This window comes from Diadema antillarum, unplaced genomic scaffold (genome assembly GCF_040938485.1).
Source record: "Diadema antillarum isolate AM-2024a unplaced genomic scaffold, OU_Dant_1.0 scf00000128, whole genome shotgun sequence".
In the NCBI taxonomy this organism is placed as follows: Eukaryota; Metazoa; Echinodermata; class Echinoidea; order Diadematoida; family Diadematidae; genus Diadema; species Diadema antillarum.
The window spans coordinates 1,924,085-1,930,098 of NW_027271017.1; positions in this window are offsets into that span (position 1 = coordinate 1,924,085).

Genomic DNA, 6,014 nt, shown 5'->3' on the forward strand with positions numbered 1-6,014 from the left:
CATAGAGGTTAAAATTGATATGCGAGATATACATCATTGTCTTATGATTAACATTGGTGGTATTGTTAAATAAAATAGTGGGTTGTGTGCTTTTGCGATTATCACCAATAGTAATCTAGTGAATTCATTGTTTGTTCTCAATCATTCTTTCCCCTAGTCGGTAGACATGAATTCCATTGTTGTGGATGTCTCTTGACTTAGACAATGCAAATATCAGTCGAAGCAATAGATCAATGCAAATGAACACATTCTGAAGCGCAGTGCCTACAGCTATACCGTACTGATCCTCTGTATACTTGATGTGTCATATAGACCGTTTCCATGGTTACATCCTTGCACCATGATGTCTATTGTCTACCCGTCTGTGTCCCTCTCTCTTTTGTTTCAAATCAGATGACAGGACTCTGCGTGAACCGGTAATGCTTATGATTACTCATTCATATAGGATTTACCTTGGTTTATTATTCAGTTCGTCGGTAACCGATTAAAAAAAAGAAATTATTACATTGAGTTCATTTTTTTCGTCACGTTCACGCGCGATATTTTTTTTGCACGTAAATTGCGATCGTCCCTGAATTTCGCATGATATCAAGTTGATATATTTCCACCGTTTTTTATTCAACTTAGATTTAACTCAAATGACATATTTTACAGGTTGATTTTTAACGTGAAGATGGTCTTCAAAACACCTAGTGTCTTGGGTTAATTGTGTTTATAATTATCACCATGCCCGTTGAAAACATCTAGCTAAATATACCATTATCGCCCTCAGTCAATTTCATCGATCGACACAAAAATCTCCAGATCATTGCAGATCTGTTTACATAATAAATCTGTGCTTTCATGGGGTTCATAATTGTTCATTTGCTTTACGTGCTTCACCTGACCAATGAGTGATGTGATATGTCATTAAGTTCAAATAAACTCAAATGCACTCATTGCATGCTGGCATAATGTAGGTCCTACAGTCACCGACCGAAATAAAGGGAAATGTGAAAGACAAAATCACCACTGATGTAATGAAGATTTCAACTTCAATTTTCTTTACATTTCAAACCTGTCAAAGTACTAATTATTCCTTGACATTGATTGTGAAATAGCCAAAGATAACAAACGTATTGAAGGGAAATTGCAAATGTTTTCATAATTTCACATCTTTTAAATCGAGTGAAATGTATAGATTTGTGGAATTTATTGTTGTCCTTGAGCAGATAAACCAATAATCTGAACAAAAAAAATACACTGAACAAGGATGATGGCATAGGAGGCTCACATACTCAAGTGATGTGTAATTCCATTACCTGCCATACCACACATTGAGCAAGTATATAATCCCCTGTATAGAATTCATGCATAATTTCTTCTTTTGTTCTGCTCTCTTGAGCATCAAATCATGCATTTTTTAAAGCTGCCTTGTCATCATCCTCGTTCACTGTGATTTGTTAATGACTTTTGAAAATATTCTTATTCCTCATCGCAATCACTATGAATTCTGAAGCTCTGTATACCCAGTATAACAAACTAATATAGTCATGTTCAAATGCTAATGCCTGAAAGTCATCTGGAAGTCTTCTTTAAACCTCCCTGCTTTAGGTGCCTTGGCAGATTACATGCTGCGGCAAATCCACTGGACTGGGCGCATGCAGTAGGCCTACACCGTATATGAGATGTAAAGTGTCGATTTCTATAGCGTTGCACGACATTTAGACAGGCTCTATATATTGAACTAATCATGGGGCAATTGGCGCTAATTGCAGAGCATTATTAACAGGTTGTTTGCATTTGCCGGACCGTCAATCATGTTTCATCCAACAACAGACTTTACATCTTCTCATGGCGTCTTGTCAAGACTTAATGACCTCTTTGTGAAGTCATAAAGTGACCAAGACTCATGCCGTATAGAAATATGCAATGTCGACTGAACGTTGTTTTGTCCGAGCTTTCATAATATCATCATGCGCCTTGGATGAGCACGACTTTTGTCAAGATATCTTTAAAATGTGCACACATCCATTTCTTATAAAGGGGCCGCGGAACGCTTTTTGGTTTAATGTGTTGGCGCTCTGGCCAAGGGGGGGGGGGGGTAGGAGGGTGTCAGGGGTTCAGTTTAAATTCCATTTCAATTTCAATTCATTTCTTTACTTCTCAATGAAGAATTTATGAAATCTAACAAAATGTGATGATACAAAATGTCCACCTTGGATAAACAATACGAATTACTGAAATGGAACATGGCGGTCGATGTGTCAGAGTTTCGATCAAAGGAAAAATGTTGTAGCGAAATGCGATGGAACCTACTTCAAATCGAGCTTGTATAGGTCCCGACAGAAGCCTATAGTGTGAAGAATATAGTAAGGAGCACGGGTACAACGTAAGTCCAAACTAAGGAAAAAGAACATTCATACCAGGGGTACAGAAGATTCTTCATAACTACAATCATAGCAGAAGAGATAAACCTCATGCTAGACACAAATTATTGACTGCTATGGTGCTCGTGGTTTTGTCAAGGTAACCTTCCCCCTACTTCCGTAGGAAGAATCTCTGGTTTAAATCCCACGAAACCATGGGTTTATGTTTTGCATGTTTGTTTGTTTTTTCATTTCAAAAAGACAAGGGGGGCATGCAGCCTGATCTCCCCCTCCCTCTATTCCGTGGTCACTGTCTTACACCAGCTGACGACCCCATATTTACTTTACTTTCTGCTGTCACCGAACACTTTTATCGTTATGTATAATAATCACTAATGATATATTCAAGAGCATAGGGCATATATTACCAGGTGACTTATTGCCGGGTATCTCGAAGGCACACTGAAAATACTGAAAGACATTTACGGTATGTTCTTTAGCTGCACTTACGGCTAGCAATAAACAAAACAAAACAAACAAACAAACAAACAAAAACAAAAAACCGCGATGCCTCAAGAAGTGTTTAAAATTTACGACATGCCCTTACACATACGGAAATCTTGACGAGTAAACATTCAGTGTAGATGTTGACCGATGTTTTATCACTCTATATATTTACTGCGGTAATGAAAATGATTTTGAATCTATTCTGGAATATTTACCCAACTTCCGTTGGTTACTTTCCATTATTACCACATCCGTGTCCTCAGAATAGATGAGAATACCTTGAGAAATTATTATATCACTGAATAATTCTCAGGTATAGGTGGAGATTCGTAAAAGAACCGAAAGGCAGAAGTCGATAACACAATACTGTGATGTTACACGCTTTTTATGGGATGCGTACAACATGCCTATACATCTGCAGTCAAACTATCTCCACCAAGATGGACAACACATTCATTTGGCTACCCTGACATTGTGAAAAACCAACAAATTTTAAAAATGTATTATCGCTGTCGTCAGTGTTAGGTAAAGATTACAAAGAATATCTCTTAAAGATGTACGCTGAAGAATTTCTCTTTTCCTTTGAGCACTCGTGCGGCTGAGTGGTTATTACAATTAAAAACATGTACCCAGTAAAATCATCATTATCATCAAATTTTGCCCAAAAGAAGTCACAATTGGTACAAAAACTGAAAAAAAAGGATACCTGCAGGTATTAGAATTTATATATCAGGCGTGACTTGATGCTCCCTGCGTGCAGATGTTATTCGGGCCGGCCATCTTTTCAAGCAATGCTTATAATGGCGGCCCTCTGCATAATCGTTTCTTAACTATAAATGTTATTCTTATCACTGCTGCATAGACATGCATACTGTATATTATATTTCTTTCATATCGTTGTTTATGCAAGTCAAAAGACTGTGTTAAATTTATTTTATATATTTCCTACATGTTCATGATTATGTACTTATGTATCGTGGTTTATGCAAGTCAAACGACTCTGCGTTGAATTTACTTTGTATATTTCCTGCATCTTCATGATTATGTAACTTATGTATATTGATTTGCAGAAAATAAAGTATCTATCAAACAAACTTACCTTGTGATACCAAGATACATACGGCGAACAAACTTGAAAGCAACGGAAACAATGGTGGGAGCTGCTTAAAACATGGAAACCTCCAACACCACTTCTAGACGAAACACGAATGGTATCCTCTCTCCGTACTAGTGGCAAATATAGGATCTGAGTTTGAATACAGCAGGATGGTATTTATGAGCTCTTTCTTAATGTCATTCTCCTGCTCCCCCCCCCCCCCACCCTCTCTCTCTCTTTCTCTCAGATTCTGAAAATTTCCTTCAAAAACATAGAGACTAGCGGACGGACACGCACACGAGCGTGTACCCACACATGGCATAATTCACATGGTTGCACTCGCGCACAATTTACAAGCGGGCACTATTGTCCGTATCAACCCAGTGCACAATATGGGTTCAGGGCGTATCATGAATTTTATGCTAACCTGTACTTGGAATGACTATTTCAGAAGCAACTGTTTCATGCAAATGTGGACACACTGACACACACACAAAAAAAATGCTCGTTCTGTGATATTAATGTGCCTAACAAAAGACATGGTGAGGGAACATACAAGTTACTATAGGTTTTCCAGGTCAAACACGTCAAATGTCCACCGGGATAAATCATATATCATACAGGTAGTTCAAATGTCCATGCAGCTGAATAAATGTTCATGACAGGATAAGGTATCAAATTAGGCAGTTCAAATGTCTACTTAGATATGAAATGTCCGCATAGCAAATATCAGACAAGAGACAACGCAGTTTAAATGTTGCATAGCAAAATATTACCCCCCCCCCCCAAAAAAAAAAAAAAAAAAAAAAGAAAAAAAAAGAAGAAGAAATGCTTCGGGAAACCAATGTCAAATAATGTTTTCAAATGTCCATTCCCTACTAGACGATGTTTTCTTGAATCACAAAATCACTATTTCACAGATTATGAAATTGTATCATTTAGGACATGTTTTCCAAGTTAAATGTCCACTGGCTCAAACCCATTGTTCAAATTTAATGTTCATGTGCATTGTAAGAGAGATGAATGAATGTTCACAAAATAATATGGTTAGCAATAGGCAGTTCAAATGTCCATGTAGGTATGGAATGTCCATGTAACACATGTCAAATATCAGACTAGGAAATTTAAATGTCGCATAGCCAAAAAAGTATCCAAATGACTGGAGCAATGTCCAATACGGGAAATCGAATGTTGCCTAGTGATTTCAAATGTCCATAGTCTTAAAAACTGCTTTACCTGAACCAGAAAAACATTGACCTTACATGCATAAACGCATTTCTCAATAGTCAGTCTTGCATGTACTCACGACATACATAAACACAGGTCCATACGGTGTCAAGATAAAAAAGTAGTTTGCAATGAAACTTTTGTAAAAATGCATACAAAAAAAGAAATCAATAAAGCTAAACTTACATAAATCTCATGATAGCGATGTGACTTCCATACATGCAATTTATTACTTCATACAAAAGAATGAACATTTGTGGCTTGAGACTATGCACTTTTATTGTCTAAAACATAATAGAAGTCATTTTCTTCATACCGTTTCTTGAGGTATTTTGCATCATCTCATAGATAGAAAAAATAGTTTATATACAGAACGGCCGTTCTTGTACTCCCTTTACTGAGATTGTGTTGCAATTCAGAAACAAATGTAAACCTGTCATTATGACGTCAATTTCTAAAGTTTTAGTTTTCTACAGAACGTTTCACCGTCCTCTCAGGCTTGTCGGACGAAATTTGAACAAGGGACGGTTTCAGTCTGTGGGGGTTATCACCCTTTATCATTTATCACCGTTTTAAATTATCTTCTTTCTTTCTTCTTTTTTTTTTACTTTTTCTTCTCCCTCCCTTTTCTCATTTCTTTTCCTCATTTTTTTTTTTCAGATCAAGCATCACATTAGGTAATTCAAATGTCAATAGAGAAATCAAATGTCCACTTAGCAAACCAATATCCTGTAAGGTAAGAAAGATGTCCATAGCCATGTCAAAAATCCAGATATTCCTGTCACCTGAGGTCAACGAGAGCATATCACGTCATTCATAGATGAGTAGGTGATTCA